The sequence below is a fragment of the Schistocerca americana genome, chromosome 2 (assembly GCF_021461395.2).
Source record: "Schistocerca americana isolate TAMUIC-IGC-003095 chromosome 2, iqSchAmer2.1, whole genome shotgun sequence".
Lineage (NCBI taxonomy): Eukaryota > Metazoa > Arthropoda > Insecta > Orthoptera > Acrididae > Schistocerca > Schistocerca americana.
In genome coordinates this window covers 956,982,371-956,996,018 of record NC_060120.1, presented here as the reverse complement: position 1 = coordinate 956,996,018, position 13,648 = coordinate 956,982,371, and positions in this window count along the sequence as shown.

Genomic DNA, 13,648 nt, shown 5'->3' with positions numbered 1-13,648 from the left:
GCTTATGTCGTATGGTATTATTTTTTGGGGTAATTCCTCTGATTCAAAAAGAGTATTCTTGGCTCAAAAACGGGCTGTTCGATCTATATGTGGTGTAAGTTCGAGAACCTCTTGTCGACCCCTATTCAATAGTCTGGGAATTCTGACATTGTCCTCACAGTATATATTTTCTTTAATGTTGTTTGTTGCTGGCAATATTAGCCTACTCCCAAGAGTTAGCAGCTTTCACTCAGTTAATACTAGGCAGAAATCCAATCTGCATGTGGAATACACTTCCTTGACTCTTGTGCAGAAAGGTGTGCAGTATTCTGCTGTATCCATTTCCAATAAGCTACCACAAGAACTCAAAAATCTTAGCAGTAGCCCAAACTCTCTTAAGTCAAAACTGAAGAGTTTCCTCATAGTTCACTACTTCTATTCTGTCATGGAGCTCCTGGAAGAGCTAAAAAATTAAGCAAATTCCAGTGTTACATTGTTGATTTTCTTTATTTAAACTTACGACTTGCCACCTGAATATGTTTTTTTGTATTTCATTTTATCTGTTTCTAATATTGTGTTATAATTTCATGTATTGACTCGTTCCATGACCGTGGAGACTTCTCCTTAATTAGGTCCCACGGAACAATAAATAAATAAATAAATAAAAAGTATGCATACAGAACGATTTGAAGTGGAATGATCATATAAAATTAATTGTTGGTAAAGCGGCTGCCAGGCTGAGATTCATTGGAAGAGTCCTTAGAAAACGTAGTCCATCAATAAAGGAGGTGGCTTACAAAACACTCGTTCGACCTATACTTGAGTATTGCTCATCAGTGTGGGATCCGTACCATGTCGGGTTGACAGAGGAGATAGAGAAGATCCAAAGAAGAGCGGGGCGTTTCGTCACAGGGTTATTTGGTAGGCGTGATAGCGTTACGGAGATGTTTAGCAAACTCAAGTGGCAGACTGCAAGAGAGGCGCTCTGCATCGCGGTGTAGCTTGCTGTCCAGGTTTCGAGAGGGTGCGTTTCTGGATGAGGTATCGAATATATTGCTTCCCCCTACTTATACCTCCCGAGGAGATCACGAATGTAAAATTAGAGAGATGCGAGCGCGCACGGAGGCTTTGCGGCAGTCGTTCTTCCCGCGAACCATACGCGACTGGAACAGGAAAGGGAGGTAATGACAGTGGCACGTAAAGTGCCCTCCGCCACACACCATTGGGTGGCTTGCGGAGTATAGAATAGATGTACGAGGTGTATTCAAGTTCTAAGGCCTCCGATTTTTTTTCTAATTAACTACTCACCCTAAGTCGATGAAACTGGCGTTACTTCTCGACGTAATCGCCCTACAGACGTACACATTTTTCACAACGCTGACGCCATGATTCCATGGCAGCGGCGAAGGCTTCTTTAGGAGTCTATTTTGACCACTGTAAAATCGCTGAGGCAATAGCAGCACGGCTGGTGAATGTGCGGCCACGGAGAGTGTCTTTCATTGTTGGAAAAAGCCAAAAGTCACTAGGAGCCAGGTCAGGTGAGTAGAGAGCATGAGGAATCACTTCAAAGTTGTTATCACGAAGAAACTGTTGCGTAACGTTAGCTCGATGTGCGGGTGCGTTGTCTTGGTGAAACAGCACACGCGCAGCCCTTCCCGGACGTTTTTGTTCCAGTGCAGGAAGGAATTTGTTCTTCAAAACATTTTCGTAGGATGCACCTGTTACCGTAGTGCCCTTTGGAACGCAATGGGTAAGGATTACGCCCTCGCTGTCCCAGAACATGGACACCATCATTTTCTCAGCACTGGCGGTTACCCGAAATTTTTTTGGTGGCGGTGAATCTGTGTGCTTCCATTGAGCTGACTGGCGCTTTGTTTCTGGATTGAAAAATGGCATCCACGTATCATATATTGTCACAACCGACGAAAAGAAAGTCCCATTCATGCTGTCGTTGCGCGTCAACATTGCTTGGCAACATGCCACACGGGCAGCCATGTGGTCGTCCGTCAGCATTCGTGGCACCCACCTAGATGACACTTTTCGCATTTTCAGGTCGTCATGCAGGATTGTGTGCACAGAACCCACAGAAATGCCAACTCTGGAGGTGATCTGTTCCCCCAAAACAATTCTCTCCGCTTTCTCGATCATGTCGTCAGACCGGCTTGTGCAAGCCCGAGGTTGTTTCGGTTTGTTGTCACACGATGTTCTGTCTTCATTAAACTGTCGCACCCACGAACGCACTTTCGACACATCCATAACTCCATCACCACATGTCTCCTTCAACTGTCGTTGAATTTAAATTGGTTTCACACCACGCAAATTCAGAAAACGAATGATTGCACACTGTTCAAGTAAGGAAAACGTCGCCATTTTAAGTATTTAAAACAGTTCTCATTCTCGCCGCTGGCGGTAAAATTTCATGTGCCGTACGGTGCTGCCATCTCTGGGACGTATTGACAATGAATGCGGTCTCATTTTAAAACAATGCGCATGTTTCTATCTCTTTCCAGTCCAGAGAAAAAAAATCGGAGGCCTTAGAACTTGAATCCACCTCATATATGTAGATGTACACTCTCAGACAAAAAAATAAATAAATCAAAGATCCACCACTAAGGAATTATCCGAATGGGACAGAAGTCGGTAGATGTAATGTACATGTACAGACAAAAAAATGTTTAGAATTTCTGAAAAATTGCATCATTTATTCAAAGGAAAGGGCTTTACAAACTGAGCAAATCAGTAACACTTTGGTCTGCCTTTGGCCCTTGTGCAGTGAATTATTCGGTTTGGCATGGATTGATAGAGTTGTTGGATGTCCTACTCCGAGATATCGTGCCAAATACTGTCCAATTGGAACTTTAGATCGTCAGAATCGCTTGCTGCTTGGAAGGGCCTGCCCAAAATTTCCCAAACGTTGTCAGTTGGGGAGACGTCCAGCACTCTTACTGGGCAAGGTGTGATTTGGCAAACACGAAGAAAAGCAGCAGAAACAATCGCCGTGTGCGGGCGGGCATTACCTTGCTGAAATATGAGCCAAAGACGGTTTGCCACGAAAGGCAACAAAATGGGGTGTACTATACAATCGATGTATCGCTGTAAGGACGGGTGCTGCGGTTGAAAACCTAGTGGGTTCTACTAGGAAAAGAAATTGCACCCCAGACCATCACATTTGGTTGTCGAGCCGTAGAGCGCGCTGCAGTCAGATCGGTAGCCCATCGCTATACGGGGCGTCACCAGATACGTCTTCTCTAGTCGTCAGGACTCATCACTGACGAAAATTCTACTCCAGTAATCAGATCCCATGTCAAAGTTGTCACTGGAGACACCATGGACAGCGATGAGATTCCAACCTGACTCTCGTCCGCCATACGGCTCGACAACCTCGAGTGATGGTCCAGGTTTCCATTTCTATTCGTAGCAGTACTCCTTTGGTTTTCAACCAAAGCACCCTTACAGCACAGCAGTACGTCGATTATACACAACAATCCGTTTTGTTACCATTCATGGCAAACTCTTCTGGGCTTACATTTCAGCAAGGTAATGCCACCCAGCGGCCAACGGCCTTGCGGCAGTAGTAAAACCGGTTTCCGTCAGATCACCGAAGTTAAGCGCTGTCGGGCTGGGCTAGCACTTGGATGGATGACCATCCGGTCTGTCCAGCTCTGTTGGCAAGCGGTGTGCACTCAGCCCTTGTGAGGCAAACTGAGGAGCTACTTGATTGAGAAGTAGCGGCTCTGGTCACGAAAACTGACAACGGCTGGGAGAGCAGTGTGCTGACCACGTCCCTCTCTATATCCGCATCCAGTGATGCCTGTGAGCTGAGGTTGACATGGCGGCCGGTCAGTGCCGTTGGGCCTGCATGGCGTGTTCGGACTGTGTTTAGTTTAGTTTAGTTTTAATGCTACCCCGCGCATGGCGAGTGTTTTTACTGCTTGTCTTCGTGCTTGCCAAATTCTGCTTCGGATAGTGAGGTTACCGCATCTCTCCCAAACTGAGAATGTTTGGAGCATTATGGGCATGGCCATCCAACTAGCTTGGGATTTCGACGATCTAACACGCCATTTGGACGAATTTGGCACGATATCCCCAGGAGGATATCCAAAAATTCTACCAGTCAATATCAAGCCTAATAACTACTTACATAAAGGCCAGAGGTGGGCAAACGTGTTATTGACTTGCTCAGTTTGTGAAGCTCTTTCTCTCGAATAAATCATCCAGTTTCTCATAAAATGTGATCATTTGTTTGTCTATGCATGTGTACCACATCTACCGATTTCCGTCCCATTCGGATAACGCCTTCGCAGTACATTTTTATTTTTTGGCTTAGAGTTTATTTTATAGGGTGGCAACATAGGCCAACTCAAATTTAAAAAAACATGTAACGTGTATCCAGATTTTATCAGCTGCAAAAATTAAGCTAATCAGAGATATTAGTTTTCATCTGGAGTGTTGGTGATCCACTTTTTAAGATTTATTTGTCGACTGTCATTTTTATTTTAAAGTTCAAGACATATGGTTGCACTTTAGTTTACATAATTGAACTTTCAAACTGCGATTATGTTTTCTTGGTCAATTCTACTGTATCCTTTAAGAATTCAGCAGTTATTTGTAAATAGTGAGTATCCTGATATGGCAGCTGTGTACAGGTTTGCAATGAAAATTGCTCCTGCAGCTTGTACGGCGTACGGCACGCGGCTGCCAAACCGAAGAGTAACATACTGAAGCGTGTTCATTCGTATTTTAGTTAAAAGCGTGAGACTAGTGGAGTACCAAGCAGGATATTGTTTCAAAAACCTGCAGAAATTGTTTACTAACTAACTAGTAGTAGTAGTTGTTATGTAGCCTAACACACGTCAACTTGCACAGCACTCTAACAAACAACAGCAACATAGATTAGATCCGCATGGGCTGAACAAATCGAGCTTTACCGACGATGTATGTTCATGTGGATAATACTAAAATGGGTAGTACCACATGTGAACGCTGGACTTCAAGTTCAATACCAAGTCTCCTTCCCCCAGGTGGTGTTTGTGAAGGAATATCTATATCTACTCTTTCCTGTACTCTTTTATTACTTTCTTTAATTATACCATACATTTATAATTTACTACTTCCAATTTCCTGCACTTTTCTTTAAAAAGAATTGTAATTGGTGTAATTAAATAAAAGATAACACTAAAAATGAAGACAAAAGAACTCTACGCAGCCCCACCTCCACGTGGTGCTGCACGAGCAACACCTCAACTGCCTCAACTGCTTAGGACAATTTTTCACTACGGTTCTGGCCATGGGTACTGGCTAAGAGGCCTGTGTGGAGCGCTACGGCCCGCATAAAGTGCCAGTAAGATGATAAGCCCTTTGAAAAAAAAGGAGAGAGAGAGAGAGAGAGAGAGAGAGAGAAAGAGAGAGAAGGAAGTACCAAGCAGTCATCCACACCGCCTTAGTGGATGGAGTAGAAGACGTTATTCAGCTGGTAGTACGTAGTACTTTAACAAGCAATCGCAGGACTTCGACACATATCAATGTCCCACATACACGAAAACCTTCATCGTCCATGTTCAGCAGCTTGGAGACGGTACACTGAGTGGCTTAACTAATTCTCCTGACCTAATCCCTCTTTTATAGTGTGTCTCAGCAGCTGACTTGTCGTTATTGTCATAATGCTTGATATTTCTTGATTACCTCGCAGAGCTGGCGTTAGCGTAGCATATGGAGGCTGAGGTCAGACGGGGACTGCACGTTGTGCGTCACCAAGACTTTTTTCAGGAGTTTGTCTCGTTTCCTAAGATTTCAAGAGAGCAGTGACTCGACTATAAACCAACCCGTTTGTAACGGGAAGGCTTGTGGCTTTGTCAGTTATTCCAGGTGTTACTGACAGCTGAATTCCTCTTGCTATCTATCGGACTTTAAATGGAGCAGCTCTTTCTTTAGTGAATCAGGCACTTCACTCAAGCAGCACAAATCTTACTTTCTGGGAAGTCTCACTTCTACAAGTCGTATCTTAAGTGTTCTCTCTTGTCTTGCACTACAGCACCAGACAAATACACTCCTGGAAATGGAAAAAAGAACACATTGACACCGGTGTGACAGACCCACCATACTTGCTCCGGACACTGTGAGCGGGCTGTACAAGCAATGATCACACGCACGGCACAGCGGCCACACCAGGAACCGCGGTGTTGGCCGTCGAATGGCGCTAGCTGCGCAGCATTTGTGCACCGCCGCCGTCAGTGTCAGCCAGCTTGCCGTGGCATACGGAGCTCCATCGCAGTCTTTAACACTGGTAGCATGCCACGACAGCGTGGACGTGAACCGTATGTGCAGTTGATGGACTTTGAGCGAGGGCGTATAGTGGGCATGCGGGAGGCCGGGTGGACGTACCGCCGAATTGCTCAACACGTGGGGCGTGAGGTCTCCACAGTACATCGATGTTGTCGCCAGTGGTCGGCGGAAGGTGCACGTGCCCGTCGACCTGGGACCGGACCGCAGCGACGCACGGATGCACGCCAAGACCGTAGGATCCTACGCAGTGCCGTAGGGGACCGCACCGCCACTTCCCAGCAAATTAGGGACACTGTTGCTCCTGGGGTATCGGCGAAGACCATTCGCAACCGTCTCCATGAAGCTGGGCTACGGTCCCGCACACCGTTAGCCCGTCTTCCGCTAACGCCCCAACATCGTGCAGCCCGCCTCCAGTGGTGTCGCGACAGGCGTGAATGGAGGGACGAATGGAGACGTGTCGTCTTCAGCGATGAGAGTCGCTTCTGCCTTGGTGCCAGTGATGGTCGTATGCGTGTTTGGCGCCGTGCAGGTGAGCGCCACAATCAGGACTGCATACGACCGAGGCACACAGGGCCAACACCCGGCATCATGGTGTGGGGAGCGATCTCCTACACTGGCCGTACACCACTGGTGATCGTCGAGGGGACACTGAATAGTGCACGGTACATCCAAACCGTCATCGAACCCATCGTTCTACCATTCCTAGACCGGCAAGGGAACTTGCTGTTCCAACAGGACAATGCACGTCCGCATGTATCCCGTGCCACCCAACGTGCTCTAGAAGGTGTAAGTCAACTACCCTGGCCAGCAAGATCTCCGGATTTGTCCCCCATTGAGCATGTTTGGAACTGGATGAAGCGTCGTCTCACGCGGTCTGAACGTCCAGCACGAACGCTGGTCCAACTGAGGCGCCAGGTGGAAATGGCATGGCAAGCCGTTCCACAGGACTACATCCAGCATCTCTACGATCGTCTCCATGGGAGAATAGCAGCCTGCATTGTTGCGAAAGGTGGATATACACTGTACTAGTGCCGACATTGTGCATGCTCTGTTGCCTGTGTCTATGTGCCTGTGGTTCTGTCAGTGTGATCATGTGATGTATCTGACCCCAGGAATGTGTCAATAAAGTTTCCCCTTCCTGGGACAATGAATTCACGGTGTTCTTATTTCAATTTCCAGGAGTGTATTTTCAGACAACAATCTAAAATTTAAATTTATTCTAGATATTAAAGCAGTTATCATTTCAGAAAAATATTTATTGCTATTGACAGTCCGCATTTAATATCATCTCCGCTTTGATCAGTATCAGATACATCGCTACCCAAACATGGAAACTTCTACTACTTTTAGTGTCTTATTTTCTAAACTGATTCCGCATCACCTCATTTAAATCGACTACAGTTGATTCAATTTTGTTGATATTTATCTTATAGCCTCATTTCAAGAGGCTGTCCATTCCGCAAATTCATGAGACTGATAAGAAGGTAGGCTAGCCATATCAAGTCGCAGAGAATATCTTCAACGAAGTCGTACTTATGAAAAACCTTAGCGCAAGTCAGATATCAGATTTTTTGCCTCAACATCAAAAACGTTGGAGGCAAGACATTTCGGAATATCATTTGAAAAAAACTGAAGTATAATCCTAGGGTCTTCGAGGGTCTTAATTGTACATCCACCATTAAAGTCCACTGCACATAACTGCAGTCCAAACAGTGAAATGAACATTACTGGACATTAAAATTGCTACAACAAGAAGAAATGCAGATGATAAATGGGTATTCATTGGATAAATATATTATACTAGAACTGACATGTGATTCCATTTTCACGCAATTTGGGTGCATAGATCCTGAGAAATCAGTACTCAGAACAACCGTAATAACGCCTTGACACGCCTGGGCATTGAGTCAAAAAACAGCTTGGATGGCGTGTACAGGTACAGCTGCCCATGCAGCTTCAACACGATACCACAGTTCATCGAGAGTAGTGACTGGCGTATTGTGACGAGCCAGGTGCTGCCTGCAACATGCGGTCGTGCATTATCCTGCTGAAATGTAGGATTTCGCAGGGATCGAATGAAGGGTAGAGCCACGGGTCGTAACACATCTTAAATGTAACGTCCACTGTTCAAAGTGTCGTCAATGCGAACAAGAGGTGACCGAGACGTGTTACCAATGGCACCCCATACCATCACGCCGGGTGATAGCCAGTATGGGGATGACGAATACATGCTTCCTATGCGCATTCACCGCGATGTCGCCCAACACGGATGCGACCATCATGGTGCTGTAAACAGAACCTGAATTCATCCGAAAAAATGACGTTTTGCTATTCCTCCACTCAGGTTCGTCGTTGAGTACACCATCGAAGGCCCTCCTGTCTGTGATGCAGCGTCAAGGGTAACCGCAACCATGGTCTCCGAGCTGACAGTCCATGCTGCTGCAAACGTCGTCGAACTGTTCGTGCAGATGGTTGTTGTCTTGCAAATGTCCCCACCTCTTGACTCAGGGATCGAGACGTGGCTGCACGATCCGTTACAGCCATGCAGATAAGATGCCTCTCATCTCGACTGCTAGTGATACGAGGCCGTTGGGATACAGCACGGCGCTCCGTATTACCCTCCTGAACTCACCGATTCCATATTCTGCTAACAGTCATTGGATCTCGACCAACGCGATGAGCAATGTCGCGATACGATAAACCGCAATCACGATAGGCTACAACCCGACCTGTATCAAAGTCGGAAACATGATGGTACGCATTTCTCCTCCTTACACGAGCCATCACAACGTTTCACCAGGCAACGCCGGTCAACTGCTGTTTGTGTATGAGAAATCGGTTGGAAACTTTCCTCACGTCAGCACGTTGTAGGTGTCGCCACCGGCGCCAACCTTGTGTGAATACTCTGAAAAGCTAATCATTTGTATCTTCTTCCTGTCGGTTAAATTTCGCGTATGTAGCACGTCATCTTCGTGGTGTAGCAATTTTGATGGCCAGTAGCGTATAATGAGTATTGATAAAATGTTGTACAGATGTCACAAGGAATTATCGCTGTTTTTTATAAATTATAGAGCATTATCATGATTGGATAGTTTTTAATAGGGTATAAAAATTAATGGGTCTCTCTAAGCAACAATACTGATTCATTTGCAGAGTTATTATAAGAAGAAAGGATCAAAATTATCTCACAGCAGTAGGATTCATGGACTGAGATGAAACGTCAGATAACACATAGTTCCTAGAAAAAATATTTTACCCTCCAATGTAGATTTAAGTGTTAGGAAGTGTTTTCACAAAGTATCGGTTGCGAATGAACATGGGGACAAAAGACGATACGAAGAGCAGAGAACTTTTCAAATGTAATTTTACATAAGAACGCTGAAAATTTAATACTTAGATAGGGTAACTAACGAAGTGATAGCGAATCGAACAGGGTAGAAAAGATTTCTATTGCAGATTTTGAGAAAAAGATCGGTTAGGTTTATTGGACACATATTTAAGCATCAAACAGTAGACGTTTTGGTGATGGTGGAAATTGTGAGGGGGGAGTGGCTGTGAAAGGAGAGGAAACAATTTTTTGAGGGAAATTCAATAAGCATATTGAAATGGATGTGGGAAGCAATAGTTATGGAAAGAGGGCTGCATGAAACACGCCTTCGGACTGAAGACTGCAACAACATGAACGGCCTTTCTGTAGTTCATATTCCCGAGAACTTCTCGAACTGTCCTCCGTGTGCCATTCTGTCTTCATTAATACACAGAGCTAAGTTGGCGGGAGATATGCTCCTGGTAGGGTCACCCATGCCAGACTGGTCAATATGTGAGAGGCCAGACAAAGAGTAGTCCCTGTAGGTTGCTACATTATTGGAAGTATCTAGATACTAACGACATGGGTCCTTAGCTAAGGCTGACATTTCACTTACTTGTATCAGACTTCTTCAGTATTCTTTCCTGTCATCTTCTATTGGCCAACTTTTGCTCTTTAGTATTGCGTTATGAGGCGCCTCTAGTCTTATCTTCCATGAGAGAGGAACGTCTTTTCAGGTGTGATGAAGTCAGGCTGCCTAGGAACAGCATCTGAGTAAACAGCATGTAGTGGAGTGGCAGTATTGATAGACAGAAAATGGGAAAATAATCGATGGCAGTATGCCCTTGTAAACTAAAGGATCATCCATGTGACACTGATATTTGATAGAGGTCATAAGTTATAGGAACCTACGCACATAAATATAAGAAAAGGTAAAAAAACACATCGACCAGTTGATCGGAAATAATACAGAAGATAACACTGATAGTAATGGAATAAATTTCAAAACGTCTGTTGCCTTTAATGAACTGAAAGTAACTAACACGTTTTTTTTAAAAAAAAAGGAAGGTATGTATGAATATAAGTGGGCTGCATGAAGTCGCAGATCTCTTACTGATTACATAGTAGTAAATAAAAATTTAGGTGTTAGATAAACAAGTAATGCAAGCACATAGGGGGAGAAACGTGAGAGCCCGCATCTCGTGGTCGTGCGGTAGCGTTGTCGCTTCCCACGCCCGGGTTCCCGGGTTCGATTCTCTGCGGGGTCAGGGATTTTCTCTGCCTCATGATGGCTGGGTGTTGTGTGATGTCCTTAGGTTAGTTAGGTTTAAGTAGTTCTAAGTTCTAGGGGACTGATGACCATAGATGTTAAGTCCCATAGTGCTCAGAGCCATTTGAACCATTTTTGAGAAACGTGAGTCCGGACGACTGTCTCAGTTATAGTAAAGCTGGAAAAAACACAACAAGAGACAAAATGAAACCGACACAAAACTTTTAAGGTGCATTTTCCCCAAGACGATAGTTTAAAGAATTATAACAGTGCATGTTGAAAAATGGATCAGAGAAGTGTGATAGGACCGCTGTTGTTCTCTATATACATAAATGATTTTGCTGACAGGATAGGCAGAAATTTGCGGTTGTTTGGTGATGATGCTGAGTACTGTGGGAAGACACAAGACGGCTTAGACAAAACTTCCCTAAATGTGGAAAAATGTAAGTTAATGAAGATGAGTAGGAAGATCAAATCTGTAATGTTCGGCTACAGTACAACAAGTGTCCTGCTTGACACAGTCAAGTCGTTTCAATATCTGCAAAACGATACAAGGTGGATCGAGCATGTGAGAACTGTGGTCGGGAAGGCGAATGGTTGACTTCGGTTTATTGGGAAAATTTTAGGAAAGAGTAGTTCATCAGTCAAGGAGACCGCATATAGGACTCCGGTGCGACCTATTCTTGAGTAATGCTCCAGTGTTTGGGATGGGTACTAGGTCGGACTGAAGGAAGATATCGAAGCAATTCAGGTTACCAGTAGGTTCGAACGAAACGTAAGTGTTACGGAGATTTTTCGAGGGCTCAAGTGGGAATCCCTGGAGGGAAGGAGACGTTCTTTTCGAGAAACGCTATTGAGAAAATTTACAGAAGCGGTATTTTAAGCTGACTGCCGAACGATTCTACATAGATTGTGCGTTAAGGACCACGAAGATAAGATACGAGAAATTAGGGCTCATACGGAGACATAGACAGTCGTTTTTCCTTCGCTGTATTTGCGAGTGGAACAGGAAAGGAAATTACAAGTAGCGCTACGGGTACCCTCTGCCACGCACCGTACGGTGGCTTGTATCTATGTAGATCTAGAGATAGAAGTAGCCAAAAAAGTACTAGTGCGGTCTAACGCACTGCTTTCCAGGCAGGAAGGCGTGCCAGTCCCCGGCACAAATCCGCCCGTCGTATTAGTGTCGAGGTCCGGTGTGCCGGCCAGCCTGTGGATGGGTTTTAAGGCGGTTTTTCATCTGTCTAGACGAATGTGGGCTGCTTCCTCTTATTCCACCTCAGTTACACTCTGTCGGCGATTGCTGCGCAAACACTTTCTCCATGTACACGTACACTATAATTACTCTACCACGCAAACATTGGGGCTACGCTCGTCTGGTGTGAGACGTTCCTGGGGGGAGGGGGAGGGTGTCCACTGGGGGTCGAACCGCACAATAACCCTGGGTTCGGTATGGGGCGACGGTGGGGTGAGTGGACTGCTGTAGCCTGTTGTGGGGTTGTGTACAACTGAGACTACGGCGGGGACGAAGCCTCTCCATCGTTTCTAGGTCCCCAGTTCAATACAGTACAATACTGCACCAAATGCATTCACAGTTACGCATGTGTTCCACAAATGGAATGGCGATACTGAAAATTAGTGCCGAACCGGGACACGAAGCCGAAATTCTCACTTATCGGAAGCGGTCGCCTTACCATTTGTCTATCCGTGCACGACTCATGGCCACACTCGAACTTCCATATGTCGTTAACCACGCGTCTACAGCCTGTACTCGAACATCCATTATGTAAATTTCCGTACAGGGGAGATATTTTACTTGAAAGTCGCTTGCTCGGTGTAGTGCCTGTATTATTCCGAATTACGATGCAAATCTCTTTCGAACACATAGAAATTTAAGATGCAAGAGAAAACACAAATTAAGGTTATAGGGCGTTCTTGTAGAAACTGATTCAGGAATCTAAGGAAAAGTATAATAAAATCAGAAATGAACGCAAAAATAGTAAGACAGGTTCAAAATGGTTCAAATGGCTCTGAGCACTATGGGACTTAACTTCTGAGGCCATCAGTCCCCTAGAACTTAGAACTACTTAAACCTAACTAACCTAAGGACATCACACACATCCATGCCCGAGGCAGGATTCGAACCTGCGACCGTAGCGGATGCAATAAGACAGGCACACAGAGCTTCATGGGAAGCATTCGTAAATGAGTTGAACATGATATTCATGGTAGACAGGAAGCAGCATAAAAACGAATTAGACAGCTAAAAAGAACACAGAACGGTACTGCAATTATGATTATCATTCCTTCAGAAGCCGGAAACAGATCACTGTAAGCAGTTATGTTACAATTCGGATGCACAGCAGCCAGTGCAAGCAAAATCAAAGGAAGGAACAAATCTAATAGATTTGACAGACTTAAAAGAGGCATTAGAAGAAACAGGAAAACAGAAAAGAGCCTGGATTAGATAGAATTGTCTCAGAACGGACGAGATATGGTAAAACATTTCTGGAATTCAGAGTAGTTTAGAACGTGTTGGTGTGCAGGTGAAGTTCGAGAAGAATGGAGATGCGCTGAAGTTATTTCATTGCTTAGAAAATGAGACAGGACACAACTAATTACAGTGGAATAGCTCCTCTGAATATGTCTTATAAAATCTGAAAGGTTTCGAAACATTTCTGGTTCGCTTTTACGAGAACAGCAAATAGGCTTCCGTAAAGTAATATCCTGTGCTGACTATGTTTTCACTCTGAATTAAATTATACAAGAAACGCAAGATTTAAACTGAGAAACACAAAAAGAAATTATCG